At 38.8% G+C, this 27,828-nt stretch overlaps 1 protein-coding gene and 1 non-coding gene across 22 annotated transcripts in view; one reads left to right on the plus strand and one right to left on the minus strand.

Moving 5' to 3' along the window:
- LOC100683963 (60S ribosomal protein L27-like) overlaps nt 1–27,828 on the plus strand; it is a 232,079-nt gene that overhangs the window by 64,044 nt on the left and 140,207 nt on the right. The gene's annotated exons all lie outside the window — the stretch shown is intronic.
- On the minus strand, nt 2,593–2,726 carry LOC119864799. Its single transcript, XR_005375285.1, has one exon. It is a non-coding gene; the product is annotated as a U4atac minor spliceosomal RNA (small nuclear RNA).

Raw genomic sequence — 27,828 nt, forward strand, 5'->3', positions numbered from 1 at the left:
AGTTAACGTTTGGAGAACAGGTTGAAACATATGTAATATAGGCACCAAAATGTAGGCAATTATCTCCACAGGGCAAAAGGGGACAGAGAATAAAGGCCATGCTGCCCTGAGGTCGAGGGTAAAGAACTGAAGAAACACCTTCCTTGGCTTTCCAAGGGTCACAGTGTCAACCAAAGAATGAAATGATAAGACAAATAGAACAGCTTGATAACAACCAAATGGGTGTATTTATTCGCACAATTCAAGCCTGACTACTGGAGTTCTTATCCTGTCCACTGACAGCCATTCTGAGCATTGTAACAAGAACCAGAACTTGATGTCTAGAAATTCTTAATGGTACTCTGTACAAAGTGGATGAAAGGTGACAAGCCAGAGGGAATGCGTGCAGAAATTTTGACTCAAAAATCCTGTGACTTTCAGCGATTCTTTGTGTTGGCTTCAACCTTTGAACAACGTAAAGACAATAGCTGCTGCCTAATGTTTCTGAAGATAGAAATGGATGTCCCAGAGTTAGAGAGTAGTGTTTTGTTTAAATCATGTTGTGCTGTTCTTGGAGCATTGCACAGGACACAACATGCTGCCTCTCTCATGGTTTCATCTTGTCATTTAATCATGTGTATTCTCATACACACACACACACACACACACACACACACACACCATCTTTGGTAAAGCACTATATGTTACATTGCTGTAAGGCAGCATTATTATTCAATATCTACCATGCAGCTATTATGCAGTGTGATTTTCAGAAAGGAAGAACGCTGTCAGAAGCTTAATACCACCTTGCAGGATCAGTTAGGGGAAAAATATGAGCTAAGGAGGCGGAAATCCTTGTTTAGAATTACAGAGAAATTATGACAAGCTGTGAAAAGTTCCATAGGCTTTTGTAGCACTGAAATCTTTCCTCTAGGACCAACTTCTATGAAAATATACTACGCCTGGAATTTGCCCTGTCAAAGCCAGACATATTTTTTTAATTGAATCTTGCTCTGAGAGTAGTGAATTTTTTTCCCCATCTGTAATTTGCTTTTTATGTGAATGGAGAGATGTTCTGTTTCTCTTCTTTGGAGGGTTGTCGTATTCCTGTAAAAACAATCAATGTTGGGCCATTTATCTCTTGCTTCATCAAACTGTGATGTGGGCTATAAGTACGTGTATGTTCGCAATATAGATTTTTTATTTCTGTATTTTACAGTCATATTATTGGCAAGTGGCTCTCATTTATTTTCCAGAACATTTCTAAGCTGATGACAACTCTTTAGTCTTTGTTTGTTAACTGTGTCCTGTCTGTCTACCTTTTCATGTAATAATTGCTTTCAGGGAATAAAACAGAAATGGGGTATTGCTTTGTTTAATATTTTTCAAATCAAATACCCCATAGCACAACCATCTGTGAAAATACATTTCAGCTTTCATCAAATTCTGCCAAGACTTTTTTGAGGATTAATAATCCCTTCATGTGGCATGTTTCTATGGCTAATGTAATTTTGTTGGGAAAAGCCTAGGTTATATTTATGTTCTGACTCAGGTTAAAAAAAAGGGGGGGGGCTTGTTGAAGAGAGAAAAAAATTGAGTATTTTCACTCCTAAATTTGTGTTACTAGCAGAACAAGTGCCTTTGAAATGGAAAATATTGTTGAGAGGCTTTTCTTGGTGGAAAATGTGGAAGTAAAAGCTATATTCATTATTCTTATATGTGGAGTCCAATTCTGTATCAGTGAATGGCCCTTAACAGAGCTACATACATATTAGCAGAACATGGACTGCCTGGTGCCTTTCAAGGTTTTTCTTTGATTTATTCTGGGGAAAGGGTCTTGTGCCTCAGTAGTTTCCTCTCAGCAATTGTGACCTTGTCCTTCCTGCCCATCTTTATGTTCTACATATGATTTTCCCACTTTCCATTCCCTAAAGCCCCACTAACACAGAGCTGTTGCATGTAAGGGCAAGTGGGGCAGGCTGTGGCAGGGACTCCAAAATAGGATACAGCATGAAGTAACTAGAATTTTATTAAGGCACTCCATTGTCTTTGAGTTTCTTGGCAACTTCTTCCCATAGGAATTTCTTAAAGGGTGTTTGTAGTCTCATGTTCTGGATTCCCACCATATTGCTAGAGCTCCTGTCCCCAGACTGTCCTAATTCTCTGCATTTGGCTGGGAAACAAGACATACTCAAATGTGGTCATTGAGAAGAATGTGGTAAAGGCACTCTTATTTATAAAGCCATAGGCCAAGTGTAGGGAAATAAACTACGTACAATCAGTTCTGTTATAACACTTGTTTTGAAAACACCGATTTATCCCAATGCCATTGGTATCTCCTGGAACATTTTGGGCCTAGTTTTCCATTTGCTTATGTGTGCTTACATCCATGAAAAGCATTTGGTGAACGCAGAAATCTGCACCCAGTTGAACCAAACAGTGGAGAAACACACAAAATGCTCCTTCCCTTAAACATCCACTTTACATCTCAGTTCACCACCTTATCACATGCCACATCATTCCCACCTGCTATAGGAACTTCCTTTCACATTTCAGATTCGCTTCCTGCTGCCACTATGCAACAGTTCCCAAGCTGCAACCCACATGAAATGTACTTCCAAGCAAACTCCAAGGTCTTTTCAAGGTAAAATATGTATCGTCTCTGAGTGTTTCTTGTTAAGGCATTAGCAGTACTGCCCTCACTAGGAGCTCATTGGACAATAGTGCAACCTCAAGAAAAGGATGATTTCTCTGCGTGTTTCTTAATCATGTCACAAGTGTAACACTGTCAACTATTTTTATTAGATCCCTGTTTTTAAAATGTCATAGATAGTTTGTGTCTGTGTGTGCCTTCCATTTCCCCATAAACCTCTTGGTAGTTTTTGCAAAATTTTGTGTAGCATGATGATTTTCTAGAATACATATGTTGCTTATAGCAGACTGCATGTTGGAGCACCCTGTGGCTGAGAAGAGCAGGGAGCTGTCATTGCTTTTGGGCCAGAAGGGCCAGGACAGAGAAACAGTCTCTGGACCCTGAGGGGAAGGGGCCCTAGAGCAGAGGGTTGCTTAGCATCTGCTAGCCAGAGGCCTAGCATAAAGAGAGCCTAGGGAATAAACACCCTGTACTCACTCCCCTCCCACTCTCCAGTCTTTGGCAGTTACCTCCTATTGGCAGAACCCAACTGGAAGCCAGGGGGTTAGGGAGTCTGTTTATTGCCCTCCACAGAGGACAAGTTAAACACAGTGTGTAGGGCAGGACCAAGGAATGGATATGAAGTCATCCTCTTACCCAACACCATTAGGGAAGTTACTTTTTAAGGAACCGTTTTTATTTTATTCCCTAAATCAACTTTATTCTTCTCTTTCTGGATCTCTTATCTAGGCTGGGGGTTGAGGACATTCATAAAGGTGTTTTTTCTAAACAAAGGAAAACTTTCTGCCAAAAAAAAAAAAAAAAAGAGAGGAGAATCTGCACTCCTTCTAATCCACCAATTGAAATAGCCAATTTAAAAAATAACACATTTCTTCCCACTTCTCATTATATACCACAAATAACTGTATCCGTCATTTCCACTTGAACCCCCTTCAAAGGGCAAACATGTTTTCACCTTTAATATTTGAATTTTGCCCAGATTGGTTGGATACTGTTGCATAATTCACTACTTTTTGTGCTTGGTCAAAAATAAGAATATCAAATGGATGGTATAACTTACTTGCTGATATATTGCTCTACAATTTGGAGATTGGCTTTTCTTATAGTTCCATTAAAAGACAATTGGCTATTTTCTTCTCATCTGTAAGTACTGGAATGAGAAGAACGGGGCTTGAAATGAGTCTCTGTAGGTACTGCCCATTTTCCAGATGCCCCAGCTTGATCTGAAGTTCAGAAAAGACTGTGAGTTCATAGTCTTAAGGATAATTATTTAACAGGATGTTAGAGCTTAAATGAGTCAGTTCGTCATTTATTAGGATATGTCTTCCCTGCCTAGAAAGAGCCTGCAAACAAAAGGAGAGATATTCATGTCCTATAGAGTTCAGATGTTTATTGGAGAAAAACAATACAAAAAATGTCAAACTTCAAAAGAAGGGTAGACATATATATTTTTAAAAAATTTCCTCAAAGTTTCCTTTTTTTTTTTTAAAAAAAGAGGCTCAAGTCTTATTCTTTCATAAGTAAAATTAATTGCAACATTAGCCATAATTCACTTTGTTTCATGCTAAATGGAATTGATTGCTTATACTGGTTAGCCTATCACTGGGGAAGGAAATTTGATGATGTAGATAATGTTGACAGGGATAATGGAGATGAAAATTTAGATCCTACTGCAGGCTCATGTACTTTTAAAATGGAGATATATAATTCATACATTATAAAATCCATCCTCTTGCAGTGTACAATTCAGTGATTTTTAGCATATTCACACAGCTGTACACCTATTACCACTGCCTAATTTCATAATATTTTTATCACCCCAAAAAGAAAACCCATATTTGTTAGCTGTTACTCTCTGTTCTTCCTACCCCTAACTCTTGGCAGCCATCAATCTATTTTCTGTTCTACGCATTTACCTATTCTGGACATTTCATGTAAATGAGATCGTGTCATATATAGCTTTTTTTGCATCTGACTTCTTTTCTTACCACACTGTTCTAAAGGTTGATCCATGTGTAGCATGTTTCAGTACTTCATTCCTTTTTATTGTCACATAATATTCCACCAAATACCACATTTGTGTATCCATTAATCAACTGATGGGCATTTGGATGTTTCTACTCTTTAGCTGTAGTGAATAATGCTGCTGTGAACATGCATGTACATATTTTAGTATGGATATACATTTTCATTTCTCTAGTAGTGCAGGTGCTGAGTCATGCAGTGACTCTAAATATAATCTTTTGGTGAACTACCAGACCATTTTCCAAAGTGGACACAAAATTTTGCATTCTTACATGGCATATGGGGGTTCCAATTTCTCCATATCTTTTCCAACAGTTGTTAGCATCTATTTGATTATAGACATTTTATTGTGTGTGAAGTCATCTTTCACTATGATACATCTTTCACTGTGGTCACACACATCTTTCCTTTTTTTCCTCCAAGTTTTTTTTATTTATTTGATGGAGAGAAAGAGCACAAGCAGGGGGAGCTGCAGAGGGAGAGGGGAAGGGAGGAGCGGGCTTCTCATTGAGCAGAGAGCTGACATGGGACTCAATCCCAGGATTTCAGGATCATGACCTGAGCTGAAGGCAGACATTTAACACACTGAGCTGCTCAGCTACCCCTCATTATGATTTTCATTTGCATTTCCCTGATAGGTAATAATGTTGAAATCTTTTCAGTGCTTGTTGGCCATTGGTGTATCTTCTTTGGAGAAATGTCTACTCAGATCCCTCATCATTTTCTTATTGGGCTATTTGTTATTTTATTTTTGCATTGTAACAGTGTTTTTCTATACTCCATATATGAGTATCCTATCAAATATATGATTTGCAAATATTTTCTGTCATTCTGTAGGTTATCTTTTCATATTCTTAATGGTATCCTTGATTGCACAAAAGTTTTTAAATTTTTGAGGAATTTTAATTTATCTACTTTTCTTTTGTCTTTTGACAATCTTGCTTAATCTAAGATCATTAAATTTTTCTCCTATATTTTCTTCTGTTTTTTTTTTTTTTTAATTTTTATTTATTTATGATAGTCACAGAGAGAGAAAGAGAGAGAGGCAGAGACATAGGCAGAGGGAGAAGCAGGCTCCATGCACTGGAGAAGCAGGCTCCATGCACTGGGAGCCCGATGTGGGATTCGATCCCGGGTCTCCAGGATCGCGCCCTGGGCCAAAGGCAGGCGCCAAACCGCCGCGCCACCCAGGGATCCCTCTTCTGTGGTTTTATAGTTTCATCTCTTACATCAAGATTTGTAATACATTTTGAATTTACTTTTGTGTATGGTATGAGGAAGGAGTACTTTATTCTGTTACATGTGGATATCAAGTTGTCCCAGGAACATTTGTTGAAAGACATTGAATTGTCTTGACACGCTGTTGAACATCAATTGCCTATAAAATATGGATCTATTTCTAGACTCTTAATTATATTCTGGGCTTATAGACTTTTAGATAGGCCCTTTCAGATCATAGAGTGTAGGAGTCACACATTCAAATGTCTGCCAAGTATAGTCAGACATAGATGAATAAAGGTATACTTGGGGAATATGGGCTTTACCCAGTGGTTATCATATGGAAATAGAAGATGAGGTTGGTTGTATCTTTTGATTTTTCAAAAGAAGCCAGAAATTGTATTTCTTCTTCTGGCAAAATGTCTAGAGTTTAGAGTCAAGCAACTAATTTAGTTAAAAAAATGCTGACTGGCCAAAGAAAACACATCTTTGGACAGCAATTGGCCCATTATCCACCAGTTTTCAGCTTCTGAAACACTTCACCTCTTTCATTTGTATAGATAAGATGATTGCCAGGTCTTTAAATTACATGGCTCTTTGTGACAAATTCAGATGTAGAAATTAAAATCCATGTTTTCTACCTCCCAGTCTAATGTTATTAATATATCAATATTCTAACAAGTCATTATTTTTCTAGTAATATTTTCTTATTACCATGACCCAATATTGTGTCTTTTTTTTTAATTAAAGCAAGAACAACAACAACAATAAACCAACCAACCAAACAAACAAACAAAAAAACCCTGTGAGACCTAAACACATGTTTAGGTGGAAGCTGTGTTATTAACAATTCTCCACGGTAATCATTTAAAGTAATATATTCTAACCTGTTTTCAGAAGTGTAGTAGGAAAACTTTGTTTTTGTCTGATAATAGATAGAAAAGCAGTGCACAGCTCTCACCCCCAGGAACAAACACACACACACACACCCTCTGCATCCAACAATGAGTAACGCATGCCTCTGAAAGTCTTGCCTCAGTTGTCATGTTTGTAAATATACCACATGTGGAAGGATTAGAACTCATCACTCCCAATTTTATCTGCTCTGTTTTGTGTTCAAGGCCTTTGTCAAGAGCAGATATATTTCATTTACTGAGATCCTCTCAATGATATATTTTCTCATTCCAATAACCACTGCAGGAGGGACGTTCCCAACTCCTGTGCCAGAATCTGTTGAAGAAACATTAGTCTCCTGCAGTATTAATGCATGCATTTCCCAACTTTTTCACATTTGATTCAGTTCAGCAAATGTGTGATAAAACAGATATGCCAGGAATAATTATGGGACTACTAACATGAATAAAAAGTATGACAATCCAAAAGACAAACATACTAAGCAGAAAGAAATATGTTACAATTAAAGCTGCAGGTGATAGATGGAAGTGGAATACAGCAATGACTTCTCAATGGGGGAGTTATGCAAGAATGCACAGTATATGGACATTTGTACATCCAGGAGAAGCGATTAGCACACACCAAGACAAATGCGTGCAAATATGCAGAACTTCAGAGCTAATAGATTGCATCTACACTAGGTTAAATCAGGCCAAAGATTAATGAAAAATTTAGTCGTCCTGAATTCTTAACCTGCTTATTGTCAAACTCCAGATGTTTGATATTTAAATAAAGCAATTGGATAATTGATGGAATTTTATTTTTCATTCAGTCATTTGGGATAGTCAATAATATGCAGTTTGCCAAATCTTGAGAGAAAATGTTGTCGTCCATCTAATTTATTTCCAAATGGCAGGAGAGAATTTGAAAGTGATCAAGAGGTTATTTAAGGAAAGTAAAGTATAAGATTGTCAAATCTTCATTTCACAGTTACCTTGGGTAAATATGTTTATGACAAGATGCTTTAACTACTTGTTAAGATTCTTATTTTTCCTTACTTTGCCAGTGGATCTCATTGTTCTGGAACTTTTGTGAAAAGATGGTGTATTAGTCTGAGAAGCAGTTGCCAAGATGGGATTAAATGAGCAAGAATTTAATTAGGAGGGACATCTGGGAGAGAGAATGGGGAAAGAGCTGGTAAGATTCGGAGCACCATAGGATGGCAAAACCATCTCCCCCAAGTGAAGCGAGGAGAAAGGGAGTTTGATGGAACTCAACATCTGAGATTGCTGTGCTGTCTCAAGAGCTTTGATAAAGCCACTGAGGAGTCCTTTAGCCAAAGTTAGCTGTTAAAGGGGCTCCATGTCACCCAAGAATAAACTTTCTTTAGTATCCCTGCCACACTCAGATTGTGGGAGCACCTTGTGGGAAGTGAGGGCTGGGTGCAACTGTGGTAGTGGATTTCAGATGGTAGCTTCTGGGTTTTCAGTTAATTACTCTCCCTGGAGTTTGAAGTCTTGAGAGTGCAGTTTCATGGCAGACAAAAATGGTAATTTTGTTAGGTTATATAGATTAGCTTTAATAAGAGATCCCCAGAATATGGTGGCTTATACAAGACAGAGTTTTATTTATCTCTTAAATTAGGATTTCAAACTAGATATTGGGGATCCAGGCTCCTTCTATCTTGTGGTTATACCCTCCTGGCATGTTCCCCTTATTCAAGAATGGGTGGTAGTACAAGATGGCTCACCAGCACATTGGCATTGCAGCCACTTGGACAGGGGAAAGAGAGAGGGTAAGGAGGTAAGCACCTTTCCCTTAAAGGGCAAGAGCCAGAAGCTGGACACCTCCATTTCTGTTCATATCTTATTAGTTACCTATGGCAGCTGTTACATCACCACAAATTTAATCTGCTCTGTTAGTCTCCACAAATTTAATAGCTTAAAACCATGGAAATTTATACTTTCATGGTTCTCAGATTCACTGGCTGAAATGGAGGTATCCACACAGCTGCACTCCTTCTGAAGGCGTTAGGGGACGATCTCCTTTCATCCTCTCACTTCTGGTGACTTCCAGGCTATGACTGCATCACTCCAACCTCTGCATGCTCACATTGCCTTCTCCTGTATGCAATCTCTCTCTGCCTCTATTTTATTTATTTGTGCTTGTTTATTTTTTTTTTCAAGTTTTAGTTTTAAATTTAAATTTTAGTTACTTAACATACAGTGTAATATTAGTTTCATGTGTAGAATTTAGTGATTCATCACTTACATACAATATCCAGTGTTCACCACAATAAGTGCCCTCTTAATGACCATCACTGATTTAACCCATCCACCCCCCCCACCTCATCTCCAGTAACTCTCAGTTTGTTCTCTGTAGCTAAGAATCTGTTTTCTGGTTTGCTTCTCCCCTTTCTCCCCTATGTTCATCTGTTTTGTTTCTTAAATCCCACATATGAGTGAAATCATTGGTATTTGTCTTTCTCTGACTGACATATTTCACTTAGCCTAATACTATCCAGGTCCATCCACATCATTGCAAATGGCAAGCTTTCATGCTCTTTTATGGCTAAGTAATATTCCATTACATATATCTTCTTTATCTGTTCATCCATTGATGGTCATTTTGGCTCTTTCCATAATTTGACCATTGTTGATAATGCTGCTATAAACATCATGTTACATGCATCCCTTCAAATTAGTATTTTTTGTATCCTTTGGGTAAATACCTAGTAGTGCAATTGCTAGATTGTAGGGTAGTTCTATTTTTTTAACTTTTTTGAGGAAACTCCATACTGTTTTCCACAGTAGCTGCACCAGTTTTATTAGGACATTTTATTAGGACACTGGTGATTGCCTTTAGGAACCACCTGGATAATCCAGGACAGTGTTCTCATCTCAAGATCCTTAATTCAGTTACATCTACAGTCTTTTACCTCCTAAGGGAACATTCAAATGTTTCAGAGACTAGGACCTGGATATCTTTGGAAACCATAATCCAGACTACTATACCAGTCATATGGCTACACTTGAACAGCCTGGGAAATAATAGTCTTTTGTGGACTGCTATGCTCCTATCACAAGTTAGGGGGTTTTATTACTAAAGTTAGAGTGGGAGAATGGATATTGGGTTCCAATCAGCCGTCTCTTTTTTGGAAGTTTCTTTAAAATATTGTGGTTTGAGCCTTACAGTAAATAAAAACTTTACATCATCACTTCTGAATTATATAATGTTTGGAGTACTTGAAACCCAAGAGAGATTAAACTAGAAGTGTTTTTTTCTTTTCTTTTTTTTTTTTTTTTTTTTTTTTTGCCTGACCACTGTTTATCATGCATCTCCTGGCCTAATTTTCTGGTTACAGCCCTAATTTTCCATTGAGTGAATACCTCTTCTCAAATTTCAGTCCATCTGGGGTGTGATACATGTGCCCTAGATCTGACCAACTTACATTTTTTATTAGTTCAAAGTTGGGTCTGAAATCCACAGTTTTTCCAAAGACCATGGGACTTATGGAAACAACAGGGAAAAGGATTGTCTCTTTCTAGTGGGATTGCTGAATTGATAGACATAAGCTGGAACTGCTGATAACCGTCTTTGCACAGGATGTGAAAAGTCTGCCCATGAGTGGAGTCAGCCTACAGGAAAAGGGATGTGGGGGATAAGGAGAAACATGTTCTTGATGACCTCATTTGAGTACCTGCATCCAGCCACACCTGAACCAATATACTCATTGACTTTTTTATGTGAGTCAGTTAGTGGCTCTGTCCTACCTCTGCTCTACTGTTCTTTTACCACTTGGCTTGAGTTCTATCACTTGAAACCAAGAGGCCTGACTAATGCAAAGCTGAGCAATATGCTGAAGAAAATGTGTCAAGTTATAGGCAAAGTCAAGGCTACAATTCAAATGTCCTTCCTTTTAAGCTACTCTATTGAGCTGCCTTTCCTTCTTTTCACATAATGGCTGTTGACCAATTGCTTTTGATTCCACTATAAAGTGGAAGTCATTTAGTCCCTTAGTCAATCTTGATTTAAAAAAATGGCTTGAGTTCTTACGTGATTTCTTCTCATTTGGCCTATAAGTTTCAACAGCTTATCAAAGGAACATCACTGACAAATAGAATTTGTGACAACGTTGAATATCCTGGTTTTGTTTGGGAAACAAGGAAGGAAAAGAGGGTAATTTCAAAATGCCAAGAAGAAGTAAGGAAGAGATTGACGACCCTTTTTGTTGTTGTTTCCGGCAGATTTATAATGCAATAAAAAGTTTGTTCTGCAATCATTTAGCCCATGTGGTTGATATTAGATTTTTCAGTCAAAACTGTTCATGTCTTCAAGAGGTTCTGAAGCTTTTTATTTAAGTGAAGGATGCTGCTAAAATGTTGAACTCAACATTCCCCCTGAAGTTCTTTCAAGACTATTATGAATAGTCCAGTTTTAAGAAATTCCAGATGAATTGTGCAAACTAAGATGAAAGGAGAGCATACAAGCAGCTGTGCACAGGAATTATGCAGAAGTATGCAAATTTCGACCCCAGTGATGATGGAAATGTTAACCTTATGTTTTAGTAATAATAATAACTACTCTGATCTAATAGTGAGCTAAGAGGTGCAAAGGGACACTTGGAGTCGAGAATTAATAAGAAGTAAAGAAAGCTTTTTTCCCTCCATGACATCAGGTTGTCTGAATACCTTGTTGTTCAGCGCAATTCACCATAGAAACAAATATTAACAATGACATGTTCATAGCACAGGAACTTGTCATTAAATGTAAACCCATTTTATAAAAAACTTGAACCTTAAGCTTCCATAAAACAGAGAACTGATTTTTTTTTCTTAGAAGCTGAATCTTTAAGCTTAAAGAAACTTATGACAGTGTTAGAATTTGGTGGCAAGCCTAAGTAAAGTCTTCCCCTGTTGGGCAGGGCAAAAAGGGAAAGGAAATTCATGGGCTTGAGACATTGGCAAGGAGAAGACTCTAGGTCTGGGTAAATGATACAAAGTTCTAGAAATAAGAATAGCAGTCACTAATTGAGTACTCACTATGTGCCAGGCATAGTAAAGTACTTTATAGTTACAGTGTCATTAAAACCTCAGAATAGCCCTATGGGTTAGGGAAAACAGAGGTTTCTCTACAGTTTCAAAGCTGGGAAGAGGTGGGGCAGATCTATTCAAGTCTATCAGAGCTGGTAAACACACTGCTGCGACTACCCTGCTACCCTGTGGGTGCCCTCAAACCTCACCCTGTACTACTCACCATGCTGCTGTCCAGGATGCTACATTTAGCTCTTATGCAACCAGAGCCTGTCAGGCCAACCAGAATATATTCTGCTCTTCCATTTAAAAAAAAAATTTCTTGTAGGTTTTAAAAATCAATATTTAGGGGCACCTGGGTGGTTGAGCGTCTGCTCAGGTCGTGACCCTATGGTCTTGGGATCGAGTCCCACATCAGGCTCCCCAGAGGGAGCCTGCTTCTCCCTCTGCCTATGTCTCTCCCTCTCTCTGTGTGTCTTTCATAAATAGATAAATAAAATCTTAAATAAATAAAATCAATATTTATTTTGCAAATACTATATCAATCTGTAAAAAATAGAACATTGCAGGTAAAGTTAGAATTTGCTTTGCCTATCACTACTGGCATTATTCCTTCCCTGCCTTTATAGTAGGTACTTGGACTCCATGATGAGCAGCTCCTATGACTCACCCTGACCATGTTTGATGCCAATTTCTCAGGCAGGGAAAATCTAGAGAAGTTTTCCAAGGAAACTCTAATTAGGTCCTGTCTTTCTCAGAGCCTTTTAGCTTGTTGCCATCCTCAACATGCTCTTTTCATCTCATGGCCCCATGTAACTTCCAGCTTCAGCCATCCTGCTGACTCCTGCCAATAGGGAAGAAGAAAAATGGAAGAAGAGGGCATGGTCATTCTTTTTAAAGACGTGAATTGAAAGATATGTGTATTGCTTGTGCTTACATCTCCATTGTTCAAAGCAAGATCACATGGGTTCATCCCCTGTGTGTTTGTAGTTTGCATGGAATTATGGCAGATATTGCCAATAGTTTCCCAATATCTATTCTTCACACTCTTTTCATAATGGACTCTGCAAATTTTAGCTGGTAAGAGTCTACCTTCCCCAGCCTCACCTGCAGCAATACTAGGATCTAGCCAGTACCATTTCTTGTACTCTCTTGGCCTGACAAACAGGTTACAAAGCTGACCAGGCATTTACATGACTGACCACCCTGGAGTTTCTGTAACTCATGTCTGCTTACAGATTGGACCTATTCCTCAAAAAATCCTAGAATAATGTCTTAGGAGCCTTGATCTCTACCTGTTTCCAAAATATAGCCATTGCAGCTGCAAGAGAAGCTAAGAAATGTTATCCTTATTTGGGATACCATATGCTTACCTAATGATTGGGTGTTTTGTTATTGTTGTTGTTGTTGTTGTTGTTGTTTTATTTTTAAAGGAATGAGGGCAGGAAGGAAAGTGTAGGACAACTTAAAATCTCTATTACAGTTAGTTAAAACATATGCAATACAGCTAAATCAGTACTCAGAGGGCACATTGTGCATATTAAAAAAGAAAAACAATATAAAAGTAATGAGACCAAAACTCAAGAGTTAGAAAAAGAATAGAGCAAACCCAAAGAAAGAGAAGAGAAGCTAATAAAGATAAGAGCAAACATTAGTGAAACAGAAAACAAGCAATAGAGATGATCTGCAGAAACAAAGTATAATTCTTTGAAAAGGCTAATAAAGTGGACAAACAATAAAGAAAAAAGGCACACAAAAACATAACTGAAGAAAAAAAGGACATTATTAAATAATAGTGACTTAAAATATCACAAGAGTTATTATGAATAACTATATGCTAATACATCTGATAACACATAAGATTATGGTTTTCTTCTAGAAAAAAATATAAATTACCAATGTTGATTTGAGTGGGAATAAAGAACTTATAGCTATTAAAATATTTGATTTGGGAGTCAAACATGTATGCAGTCTCCTCCCTCTCCCTTCCTCCACTCATGTCCCATGGTTTTCAAGTTTTACCACACCATCAACAGAATAGATAACTTCTAGCTTCTGCAAATTGTTTAACACTGTACAGAAGGAAAACCTCCTCAAATCCTGTATTGAGGAAAGCATATTCTTGATTACTGTGGTGGACACTATGGCAAATTTTCCAGGCCCCCCCTTTAGGACCAAAGCATACATTTCCCCAGATGCTGGGATTGGTGGCTGCTGGCCACTCACAGCTGAGTGCCTTTCCAGGAATGTCCATTGGGTCCACATCCAAGACCAGTAGATGCAATGGTGCAGGAGCCCTGCCCCACTGAATTACATTGGGACAGCTTGGAAAGACCATCCTATTTACATTGTTGAGGCCTCTGTGGAGGCTGCATTACACTTCTGCTCTGACTCTTGTCCTTGCCCCCATAGGAATTGATCATGAGAGCCTCCCCAGTAAAGTTCTTGCACATAAAGCTCTATCCCACAGTTTGCTTCCTAAGGAACATGGATGAAGACAATAATAAAACCAGACAAGGATGGTATGAGAAAGGAAAATTATAGGCCCAGCTTCAAAAATAAATTATGATGAAGTAGATTTTTCTCAGGACTCTATATAACATTTGAAATCTGATAATGTACTTAACTGCAAAAGCAAATTAAAGAGGACTATATGATTGTCTCACTAGCAGAAAAAGAATTCATATAATTCAACTCCAACTAATGACAATTTAAAAAAATTCTTACTTGAGTCTCATCAAGAGAAAAATCTTCAGAAAATTCCAGTTGAGAGGCATCCTGTAATACACCTAACCAGTTGTTCTCAAAACTGTCAAGGTCATCAAAAACAAAGAAAGTCTAAGAAACTGTTGTAGCCAAAAAAGAGCCTAAAGAAGCATGAAGACTTTTTAACATGTGGTACAATGAGTGGGACAGAAAAAGAACTTACATAAAAATTAAGGAAATCTAAATAAACTGTAGGTCTTAATTAATAATAAAGTATCAATACTGATACTAGTATGTGTGTGTATCATAATAGTATCTAGTATGTGTCATACTAACAAATGTGTCATACTAGTATAATATGTTAATAATAGGGTAAGTTGGCTTTAGTTACATGGGAATTTTCTATACTATCTTCTTAATTTCTAAATTAGATCTCATAAGTCTAAAACTGTTGTAATAAAGTCTATTTAAAAAAAAAAAAAGCTTGGAGGAAAGTGTACCCATATCAATGGCTGATATCTCTGACTTATTATAAAGATAGGATAATGTTTATAAAATGCTTAGCACAGAAACTGGTATACAGTAATTCTTTAATAATCATTACCTATTGTTATATTGTTAATGATTCAAATATCTTCTTTATACATTTCTGTATTACAAATTCTATCATAAGCACATTTACTTACATTATTAGATGTTTCTTTTTCAAAGAAAGAACAAACTTCTAGGACACTATCTGATATGCTATAAACTGAGGATGAGGCAACTCAATGGCAAGTACAACAGCTCATCAAAATCTCACTTTGCTCCTCAATTCTGGAAGCTGACATCTTTGCAAATAACAATGAAAAGATTTGCTTTTATGTTGAGTGGTCCAAAAAGGTCTACCCCTTCTTGAACTGACTCTCCATCTGAAGGACTTCTGAGGAATGCATTCTCTCCAGGGGCCAGCATGGAGGTTCATTTTGTCCCTAAGATTGACACCAAGGAGAAGGAGCATCCCTCTTCCTATAAGAGAAGGCAAGGTTGACCTGTGGACAAGGGTGCTGGCCACCATCTTCATAAAATCAGACAGTGTGTCCTCCAAGACTTGAGGATGAAGGGTTGCACTTGGGCTTCAGAAGAGAAAAAAATACCTGGATCAGACACCTGTTTGGAAATTATAAAGTGATAAATAAAGGAATACCTGGTTGCTCTAAGGGTCCATTTGAGGCTGAAAAAGGAAAGGGAACTAAAGTCACAACAGGTAGTTTAGGCTGGGGCACTGTGGGACCTGGTAAACAGGAGTAGAAGAATCTATACTCTTTCAATAGTAGCTACATAGTAGGCTCTGGAGAAAAACCCATTTAAGTCTTAAAGTCTTAGTTGTGATTTTCTTTATGCACAAAATCTAATATGATCATCTCATTCTGAATAGTTAATACCTCTTTCTCTTGGCAGCAACAGAATTGAAAGTTCTCAAGGCACTTGCCATAGAATATATTAAGCATTCAAGACAGATGCATTGGTAATTCTACTCAAGGTACATAATTATCACAGGGGAATTATTTTATAAAGCATGGATGTCAGGAAATATATTTTTGAGTTAGAATTGAGTATGAAAATCTTCAGGTTAAAACATAGTGCTGTATTATTTAGTGCCTTCCATTTTTAGAGAGTAAAAAATGTAGTTATTTAGACTTTTGACAGTGTGGATGTACTTTAAAATGACTGTGACAATGAATTTTATTCTAGAATTATCTTTGATACCAAAAAAAGAAACACACATTTGGGTTACTTACATATTTGTAGACATAGCAAATTATATGATTTCTTCATCCTAGTTAAGTCAATCTCAGTCATGGTACACATTATGCATTTGAGGGGTGGTTTCTCTCTTCAAGTACTTATTATGAGGTTAGCTCATCCTTCTGGCCAAAATCATTTTATGAGCTTCCTCTAAACAAAGTGTTATTTTGCCAGGTCAGTCATAGGCCACTGCTTGGTTATAGCTTAGGTGGGGAGGTGGCAATTACTTCTCTGACCAGGCCTATGACCATATCAGTATATTACAGTATATATATCAGTATATTATCAGTATATTACAGACACCATATATACTAGATCAATAGGGGGGCTGATTTTTTCTTGCCAATGGACATTGAACCACGTCTAGAGACATTTACAGTTGTTGCCATGGGAGGTGGGGATGCTAATAGCATCTAGGGATGCTGCTAAACATCCTACCATGTACAGAATAGTCCACAACAAAAAATTAATCTACAGCAAAGAATGCTCTGGCCAATAGTGCAAAGGTCAAGAAACTCTTCTAGAAGGAAAACATGACACAGTCAGTTAAAATTTCTTTTTGTTAGCATATACAGAGAATACTTTTAAATTTAAGGTTCAAGTTATAAAATCCCATTCTCAGAGACTCCATGACAGATTAAATCTGTGGGAGGAATTTTCTTAATGTATTTATCATGTCCATGATTTTTGGTCATGGCATGGGGCCAACCCTAGAATCAGTTGCCACAGAGCAAGACCCTCACTTTTTGGCCCTCCATCTCTTTTTCCCATTGGCACTTTTGTCTATTTAACACAGCTTTGTCCAAAACAATTTTTTGGGATTATGAAAATATTCTCTATGTGGCTCTCTAATATGGAAACTACTAGCTACAAGTGGCTAGTGTGTACTTGAAATGTCACGAGTGTGTCTATGGAACTAATTTTTAAAATTTTACTATAATAAACTTAAATATAAATGCAAATAGCCACGTGTGGCTAGCACAGCAGGCAGTGCAGATTTCACATCCTTATACTCACCTCCCCAGGTCAGATTTCTTTTTGGGTCTCACATCAGGCATAGATTGTCATCATTTTCAGCTTCTTCACATTTTGCTTCTGAATATTTGGAGTGGGATATTTGGATCCTGAAAGGGAAGGTAGGCAAAGAGGTTCCCATGTGACTTGGTCTCCAAAGAAATAACATCTGGAAAAAGAAATCAGATAGTTTAAACTCCAAATGTTAGGCTCTTTTTTTTTTTTTTTTGGTTCTCAAATGCCTATATATATTGATTGTATTATATATATAATTAACATACTGTGTTATATTAGTTTAGAGTGTGTAACACAATGATTCCACAATTCTATACATTACTTAGAGCTCACCGTAAATATAGTCATCTGTCACCAAACAACATTATTGCAATCTTATTGGCCATGTTCCTAATGTTGTATTTTCATACAGCATTTCATACAATGTGACTTATTCATTGTATAACTGGAAATTTGTACCTCTTAATCCCCTTTATATATTTCCCCCATCCTCCTACTCACCTTCTCTCTGGCAACCACCAGTTTGTTCTCTGTATTTAAAAGTCTGTTGTTTGTCCTCTTTTCCTTTGTTTCTTAAATTCCACTTATGAGTGAAATAATATGGCATTTGTCTTTCTCTGACATATTTCACTTAGCATTATCCTCCCTAGGTCCACACATGTTTATACAAATGGCAAAAATTTCATTCTTTCTCATCGCTAATATTCATCCATATTCTTCATTCATTCATCTATGAAAGGATACTTGGGCTGCTTCCATTCCTTTGTTATTATAAATAATGCTGCAATAAACATAGGGTGCATATAGGGGAGGAGATTGGGGTCTGAAGTAACTGATAATGTACATTAAGAAGGGCACATGATATAATGAGCATTGAGTATTATATAAGATTGATGAATCACTGAACTCTACCTCTGCAACTGATAATATATGTTAATTAATTGAATTTAAATTAAAAAAATTAAAGTAGAAAAATGATATAATCACTAATTCCATTACTGGGTGCTTACCCAAAGAAATGAGAATACTAATTGAAGAAGCTATATGCAGCATTACTTATAATAGGCTCTTTCAGTCTACAAATCTATACAATATAAAGGCTGGTCTCCTATATATCCTTTTCCTGAAAGAATGCCTCTCTCTGTCCTAGATTTAAGTGATTGCATAAATTTCCTTCTATTTATAGCAATGAAACCTTTTCTTAAAGAGAAGAGTAGGCCTTTCAAGGACAAGAGATTGTCATTCCAACAGAATTAATAAGGGTATTATGTTTTTCCTTCCCTTGCCCCCATGAAATTTCTTTTGTTTTTGAATCTACCTCCACTCCTCCCCATCTGCCTGTTCATCTTTTTCTTCTTTTCACTCCTCACTTGTCTTCCTCACATGTCTTCCCCCTTCATCCCTCTCCCCACCTATCTCTTGGATTACAAACCCTCTACAAAATGGCCCATGATTATTTCTTCCAACTTAACAAAGGAACTCATTAAATAGTTGTTGGGATTCCATGTCTATGCCTAACTGGCCACCTGAAAAAAATCTTTTTAAATGATTGTGCCATCTCCTTTCTCAGGATAAGATACATATTTGGTTATCTGGAGTATTAGCTTAGGCCCTCTGAAAAGCAGGCAGCAGGACAGGATTAGATGGGCAAGCACTATAATGGGGGAAATACTTATGAAGGAAGGAGCTAGAGGAATCAGGGGAGACTGCATGCAATCTGACCCTATGAGAAAAGAGGGAAGGCAGGAAGCCTACATAGGAAGTGCAGTGCTCTTCAGTGTGGTTGACGGGGGATCCTCCAGGCACAGGTACACCCAACAGAAAAGCTCCTATCTCCCAGGAAAAGATCTGCCTCCGTGTCTTGGCTGTGTTCAGTCACTGGCTGGAAGCGAATGGGAAGAATGGCCTCAGCGCAAAGCATGGTAGGTCAAATTTCCAGTGCTAGGTCCCAGGACCAATTGCGTTCCCTGAAATAGATCTGAGAGGTGAATTTTCATGGCCAGCACATCTAGATCATAGTTAAATGTTTCCAGGCTTGGTGAGAAAGGACCAGACCCCTTATGTCATGCCCCATGACTGACCTGGTCAAATAGTAGTTTGTTTAAAGGAGCTTATAGAATATTTTGCTCAGCCTCCTTTCTATAAGTCACACTACTACTGCAATGTCCTCCTAATCCTTAAGCTCTTCTCACACATGTGCTCCTTCTGCCTGGAGTGAGTCTTCTCCAACAATTCCCCCAAATCAATTCCTTCAAGTTTCAACTTAACTGCCTTTCCATAGGAGGGTATTCTTGCCTTCTGGACTAATACAGATGCCCTCATATCTCTCTGGAATTCAAGCTGTAACAGCCCTCCTTTCAGATTCTTAGTACTCTTTAATATTGTCTTTTTTGTCTATTAAACATGTGACCGATGAAGAGATAGGCTGTATCTTTCTCATTTACCAGAGCCAGACATAAAGCCAGTTAATATTTCTTTGAATAAATTCTTTATGCCAGATATGCTAAAATAAAATGATGAATAATGAAGTCCTTACTTTCAATATGCTTAAAATCTAGGATGGGCTTCTCAGCAGAAATAGCATAACAATATTGGAATTAGTGAAATATCTGAAATAAAGGGCTTTTTAGGAGACTGGAAGCTTCAATTTTCTAAGTCAAGGATCAATTGCCAGAGGATGTTAAATTAAAGTCCCACCAAGCCTACTTTAATAATAGATAAGACTAATGTTGATGAATGCTCTGTCTGCATGTAAATGAATACTCCTAGGAAGAGTTTTAAATGATATCTAGGAAATGGACCTTAGTTTACAACCTTCTAATTTGGCATTTACAGTCATTTTACCAGCCTTAGAATGAAGCTTATCTATGAGTTCTCTATGAAGGAAAGTTTTACTGCTCCAATGAACTTAGGTGTATGTGATGGTGGGATGTTTATGATTTGTAGAATTTCTGTCTGACCAGTATGTTTTCTCATATGTCTATCTCCTGGAATCTAACCTTCCTTTTACTAATGGTAACCTATCCCATTTCGTTCTCATAGGGATGACTTGACTTTTACCACTACAAGGATTGGCAAATGATACTATATTTTTGTTTAGTATTAATGGACTCACTACATTTCAGGCACTGTTCCAGTCACTTGGTATGTACTAATCTTCTGATTCTTACAAGGACAGCATGAGGCAGGTACTTTTATTATTATCCTTATTTTATAGACAAGAAACCTGAGGTTCAGAGAACTTAAAGAACTTGTCCAGGGACGCCTGGGTGGCTCAGCAGTTAAGCGTCTGCCTTCCGGCTCAGGGCGTGATGCTGGAGTCCTAGGGATCGGTCCCACATCAGGCTCCCCCGCGTGGAGCCTGCTTCTCCCTCTGCCTATGTCTCTGTTTCTCTGTGTGTGTGTGTCTCTCATGAATAAATAAATAAAATCTTTAAAAAAAAAAAAAAGAATTTGTCCAGCCGTGGTGGGTGACAGAGGTAGGATCTGAACTCAGGTTGGCTGGCACAGTGTCACCCTGCACTATTGTGCCTTATATTCTCTAAGCTACCACATCAGAACACTCTGTCCCTAAGCAACCATGGTTAGTTCAAAGATGGAGAGGTGGCGCAAGTTAACCCAATCAGACTTTTCTGGGAATTTTGCTGAAGCCAGTGGGAAAAAAATGGTACCATAGTTTCTTAAGGATCTTTAGTTGTAAGAATGATGTCAGCCCCAAGAATCTATTTGTCACCAAAGGAGAGAGCTCACCTCAGAGGACACAGCCAAGTGAGGAAAAGAGAGCTGAGGACAGAGAAGTGGTAACTGATACCTATAACTAACTATTATCAATATTTTCAAATATACATAAAAGTAGAGAGGTCAGCATAATGAACTTCCCACTTTGACTTATGCCTATCATGTGGGCTTAGCAATTATCTACATTTCAGCAATATAGCCATACCTCAGAGATATCATGAGTTCAGTTCCAGACCACTGCAATAAAACACATGTCAGAATAAAGTGAATATTGCAATAAGGTGAGTCAGACGACACTGTGCTGTAGTCTTTTAATGCTGCTGGCTGCTGGCTGATTGGAGTGGTGGTTCCTGAAAGCTGGGGTGGCTACGGCAATTTCTTAAAATAAGACAATAATGAAATTTGCCACATCGATTGACTCTCACAAATTTCTCTGTAGCATGCAATAGCATTTTGCTCACAACGGGACTTTTTTTTTTTTTTTCCAAACTTGAGTCAGTCCTCTCAAAACCTGCTGCTGCTCTGTCAACTAAGTAGATGTAATATTGTAAATGCTTAGTTGTCATGTCAGCAATTTTCATAGCATTTTCACCATGAATAGATCCCATCTCAAGAAACCACTCTCTTGGTCATCCATGAGAAGCAACTCTTTATTCATTCAAGTTTTATCATAAGATTTCAGCAATTCACTTCCATCTGCAGGTTCCACTTCTAATTCTAGTTCTCTTGCTGTTTCTACCACATCTGCAATTCCTTCTCTGAAGACTTGAACCCCTCAAAGTCCTCTATGGTGTCTGAAATCAGCTTCTTCCAAACTCCTGTTAATATTGATATTTGGCCTCTTTCCATGAATCACAAATATTCTTAATGGCATCTAGAATGGCAAATCCTTTCCCAAAGGTTTGTAATGTACTTTACCAGATCCATCAGAGGAATCACTATCTATGGCAGCTACAGCCTTACAAAATGTGTTTCTTAAATAATAAGGCTTAAAATTTCAAATTACTCCTTGATTCATGGGCTGCAGAATGGATGTTGTGTTAGCAGGCATGAAAACAACATTAATCACATTGTCCATCTCCATCAGAGCTCTTGCATGTCAAGGTGCATTGTCAATCAGCAGTAACATTTTGAAAGGAATCTTTTTTTTCTGAGCAATAGCTTTCAACAATGGGCTTAAACTGTTCAGTAAACCATGTTGTAAACAGATGTGCTGTCATCCAGACTTTGTTGTTTCATTTATAGAGCAAAGACAGAGTAGATTTGGCATAATTCTTCATGTCCTAGGATATTTGAAATGGTAAGTGAACATTGGCTTTAACTTCAAGTAATCAGCTGCATTAGACCCTAACAAGAGAGTCAGTTTGTCCTATGAAGCTTTGAAGCCACGCATTGACTTCTCTTCTCTAGCTATGAAAGCCCTAGATGGCACCTACTTCCAATAGAAGACTGTTTCATCTACATTGAAAATATGTTGAGGGAGGGGCAAGATCACAGAAGAGTAGGGTCCCCAAGTCACCTGTCCCCACCAAATTACCTAGATAACCTTCAAATCATCCTGAAAATCTACGAATTCAGTCTGAGATTTAAAGAGAGACCAGCTGGAATGCTACAGTGAGAAGAGTTCGCGCTTCTATCAAGGTAGGAAGACGGGGGAAAAAGAAATAAAGAAACAAAAGGTCTCCAAGGGGGAGGGGCCCCGCGCTGAGGCCGGGGCGAGTGTCCCCAGGACAGGAGAGCCCCGTCCCGGAGACGCAGGAGCGGCACCAACCTTCCCGGGGGAAAGGGGCTCGCAGGGAGTTGGAGCAGGACCCAGGAGGGCGGGGATGCCCTCGGGCTCCCTGGGACAGTAACAGCCCTGGGCTCCAGGAGAGTGCGCCGAGCTCCCTAAGGGCTGCAGCGCGCACGGCGGGACCCGGAGCAGCTCGGAGGGGCTCGGGGGCGGCTCCGCGGAGGGGGCTGCGGGGAGGGAGCTGGAATCCAACAGCGCAGGCCCCGGACAACAGGGCGCCGGGACACAGCCCAGGATCCGGCCTTCCCCCGGGACAGGCAGAGGCCGGGAGGGCCCAGGACAGCGAGGACGCTCCTGCCCCAGCTGAGCAGATCAGCGGCCCCGCCCGGACCCTCCAGGCCCTGCAGACAGAGAGCTCCGGGGTTACTGCGGGAGCTGACTCCAGGGCTCCAGAGCTGGCCCCGCCACTGCGGTTGTTCCTCCTGGGGCCTCACGGGGTAAACACCCCCCACTGAGCCCTGCACCAGGCAGGGGCTGAGCAGCTCCCCCAAGTGCACACACCTGAAAATCAGCACAACAGGCCCCTCCCCCAGAAGACCAGCTAGACGGACAAGTTCCAGGGGAAGCCAAGGGACTTGAAGTATACAGAATCAGAAGATACTCCCCCGTGGGTTTTTCTTTTCTTTTCTTTTTTTTTCTTTTTGATTTCTGTTTGCTTCCCCACCCTTTTTTTCCCCCTTTCTTTTTCTTTTTTTTTTCCCCTTTCTTTTTCTTCTCTTTTTTTCTTCCTTTTTTCTTTTTCTCTTTTCTTTCCTTCTTTCTCTCTCTTTTTCTCCTTTCCCCAATACAACTTGCTTTTGGCCACTCTGCACTGAGCAAAATGACTAGAAGGAAAACCTCACCTCAAAAGAAAGAAACAGAAACAGTCCTCTCTCCCACAGAGTTACAAAATCTTGATTACAATTCAATGTCAGAAAGCCAATTCAGAAGCACTATTATACAGCTACTGGTGGCTCTAGGAAAAAAGCATAAAGGATTCAAGAGACGTCATGACTGCAGAATTTAGATCCAATCAGGCAGAAATTAAAAATCAATTGAATGAGATGCAATCCAAACTAGAAGTCCTAACGACGAGGGTTAACGAAGTGGAAGAACGAGTGAGTGACATAGAAGACAAGTTGATGGCAAAGAGGGAAACTGAGGAAAAAAGAGACAAACAATTAAAAGACCATGAGGATAGATTAAGGGAAATAAACGACAGCCTGAGGAAGAAAAACCTACGTTTAATTGGGGTTCCCGAGGGTGCCGAAAGGGCCAGAGGGCCAGAATATGTATTTGAATAAATCCTAGCTGAAAACTTTCCTAATCTGGGAAGGGAAACAGGCATTCAGATCCAGGAAATAGAGAGATCTCCCCCTAAAATCAATAAAAACCGTTCAACACCTCGACGTCTAATATTTAAGCATGCAAATTCCAAAGATAAAGAGAAGATCCTTAAAGCAGCAAGAGACAAGAAATCCCTGACTTTTATGGGGAGGAGTATTAGGGTAACAGCAGACCTCTCCACAGTGACCTGGCAGGCCAGAAAGGGCTGGCAGGATATACTCAGGGTCCTGAATGAAAAGAACATGCAACCAAGAATACTGTATCCAGCAAGGCTCTCATTCAAAATGGAAGGAGAGATAAAGAGCTTCTAAGACAGGCAGGAACTGAAAGAATATGTGACCTCCAAACCAGCTCTGCAAGAAATTTTAAGGGGGACTCTTAAAATTCTCCTTTAAGAAGAAGTGCAGTGGAACAATCCACAAAAACAAGGACTGAATAGATATCATGATGACCCTAAACTCATATCTGTCGATAGTAACTCTGAACATGAACGGGCTTAATGACCCCATCAAAAGGCACAGGGCTTCAGACTGGATAAAACAGCAGGACCCATCTATTTGCTGTCTACAAGAGACTGATTTTAGACAGAAGGACACCTACAGCCTGAAAATAAAAGGTTGGAGAACCATTTACCATTCGAATGGTCCTCAAAAGAAAGCAGGGGCAGCCATCCTTATATCAGATAGCCTAAAATTTACCCCGAAGACTGTAGTGAGAGATGAAGAGAGACACTATATCATACTTAAAGGATCTATCCAACAACAGGACTTAACAATACTCAATATGTATGCCCTGAATGTGGGAGCTCCCAAATATTTAAATCCATTAATAACCAAAGTGAAGAAATACTTAGATAATAATACACTTATACTTGGTGACTTCAATCTAGCTCTTTCTATACTAGATAGGTCTTCTAAGCACAACATCTCCAAAGAAACGAGAGCTTTAAACGATACACTGGACCAGATGGATTTCACAGATATCTACAGAACTTTACATCCAAACTCAACTGAATACACATTCTTCTCAAGTGCACATGGAACTTTCTCCAGAATAGACCACATACTGGGTCACAAATCGGGTCTGAACCGATACCAAAAGATTGGGATCGTCCCCTGCATATTCTCAGACCATAATGCCTTGAAATTAGAACTAAATCACAACAAGAAGTTTGGAAGGACCTCAAACACGTGCAGGTTAAGGACCATCCTGCTAAAAGATGAAAGGGTCAACCAGGAAATTAAGGAAGAATTAAAAAGATTCATGGAAACTAATGAGAATGAAGATACGACCATTCAAAATCTTTGGGATGCAGCAAAAGCAGTCCTAAGGGGGAAATACATCGCAATACAAGCATCCATTCAAAAACTGGAAAGAACTCAAATACAAAAGCTAACCTTACACATAAAGGAGCTAGAGAAAAAATGGCAGATAGATCCTACACCCAGCAGAAGAAGAGAGTTAATAAAGATTCGAGCAGAACTCAACGAAATCGAGACTAGAAGAACTGTGGAACAGATCAACAAAACCAGGAGTTGGTTCTTTGAAAGAATTAATAAGATACATAAACCATTAGCCAGTCTTATTAAAAAGAAGAGAGAGAAGACTCAAATTAATAAAATAATGAATGAGAAGGCGGAGATCACTACCAACACCAAGGAAATACAAACGATTTTAAAAACATATTATGAACAGCTATATGCCAATAAATTAGGCAATCTAGAAGAAATGGATGCATTCCTGGAAAGCCACAAACTACCAAAACTGGAACAGGAAGAAATAGAAAACCTGAACAGGCCAATAACCAGGGAGGAAATTGAAGCAGTCATCAAAAACCTCCCAAGACACAAGAGTCCAGGGCCAGATGGCTTCCCAGGGGAATTCTATCAAACGTTTAAAGAAGAAACCATACCTATTCTACTAAAGCTGTTTGGAAAGATAGAAAGAGATGGAGTACTTCCAAATTCATTCTATGAGGCCAGCATCACCTTAATTCCAAAACCAGACAAAGACCCCACCAAAAAGGAGAATTACAGACCAATATCCCTGATGAACATGGATGCAAAAATTCTCAACAAGATACTAGCCAATAGGATCCAACAGCACATTAAGAAAATTATTCACCATGACCAAGTAGGATTTATCCCTGGGACACAAGGCTGGTTCAACACTCGTGAAACAATCAATGTGATTCATCATATCAGCAAGAGAAAAACCAAGAACCATATGATCCTCTCATTAGATGCAGAGAAAGCTTTTGACAAAATACAGCATCCATTCCTGATCAAAACTCTTCAGAGCGTAGGGATAGAGGGAACATTCCTCAACATGTTAAAAGCCATCTACAAAAAGCCCACAGCAAATATCATTCTCACTGGGGAAGCACTGGGAGCCTTTCCCCTAAGATCAGGAACAAGACAGGGATGTCCACTCTCACCACTACTATTCAACATAGTACTGGAAGTCCTAGCCTCAGCAATCAGACATCAAAAAGACATTAAAGGCATTCAAATTGGCAAAGAAGGAGTCAAACTCTCCCTCTTTGCCGATGACATGATACTCTACATAGAAAACCCAAAAGCCTCCACCCCAAGATTGCTAGAACTCATACAGCAATTTGGTAGCGTTGCAGGATACAAAATCAATGCCCAGAAATCAATGGCATTTCTATACACTAACAATGAGACTGAAGAAAGAGAAATTAAGGAGTCAATCCCATTTACAATTGCACCCAAAAGCATAAGATACCTAGGAATAAACCTAACCAAAGAGGTAAAGGATCTATACCCTAAAAACTATAGAACACTTCTGAAAGAAATTGAGGAAGACACAAAGAGATGGTAAAATATTCCATGCTCATGGATTGGCAGAATTAATATTGTGAAAATGTCAATGTTATCCAGGGCAATTTACATGTTTAATGCAATCCCTATCAAAATACCATGGACTTTCTTCAGAGAGTGAGAACAAATTATTTTAAGATTTGTGTGGAATCAGAAAAGAATAGCCAGGGGAATTTTAAAAAAGAAAACCATATCTGGGGGCATCACAACGCCAGATTTCAGGTTATACTACAAAGCTGTGGTCATCAAGACAGTGTGGTACTGGCACAAAAACAGACACATAGATCAGTGGAACAGAATAGAGAATCCAGAAGTGGACCCTGAACTTTATGGGCAACTAATATTCGATAAAGGAGGAAAGACTATCCATTGGAAGAAAGTCTCTTCAATAAATGGTGCTGGGAAAATTGGACATCCACATGCAGAAGAATGAAACTAGACCACTCTCTTTCACCATACACAAAGATAAACTCAAAATGGATGAAAGATCTAAATGTGAGACAAGAGTCCATCAAAATGCTAGAGGCAACACCCTTTTTGAACTCAGCCACAGTAACTTCTTGCAAGATTCATCCACGAAGGCAAAAGAAACAAAAGCAAAAATGAACTACTGGGACTTCATCAAGATAAGAAGCTTTTACACAGCAAAGGATACAGTCAACAAAACTAAAAGACAACCTACAGAATGGGAGAAGGTATTTGCAAATGACGTATCAGATAAAGGGCTAGTTTCCAAGATCTATAAAGAACTTATTAAACTCAACAGCAAAGAAACAAACAATCTAATCATGAAATGGGCAAAAG

Source organism: Canis lupus, chromosome 20, assembly GCF_011100685.1.
Source record: "Canis lupus familiaris isolate Mischka breed German Shepherd chromosome 20, alternate assembly UU_Cfam_GSD_1.0, whole genome shotgun sequence".
Classification (NCBI taxonomy): Eukaryota; Metazoa; Chordata; class Mammalia; order Carnivora; family Canidae; genus Canis; species Canis lupus.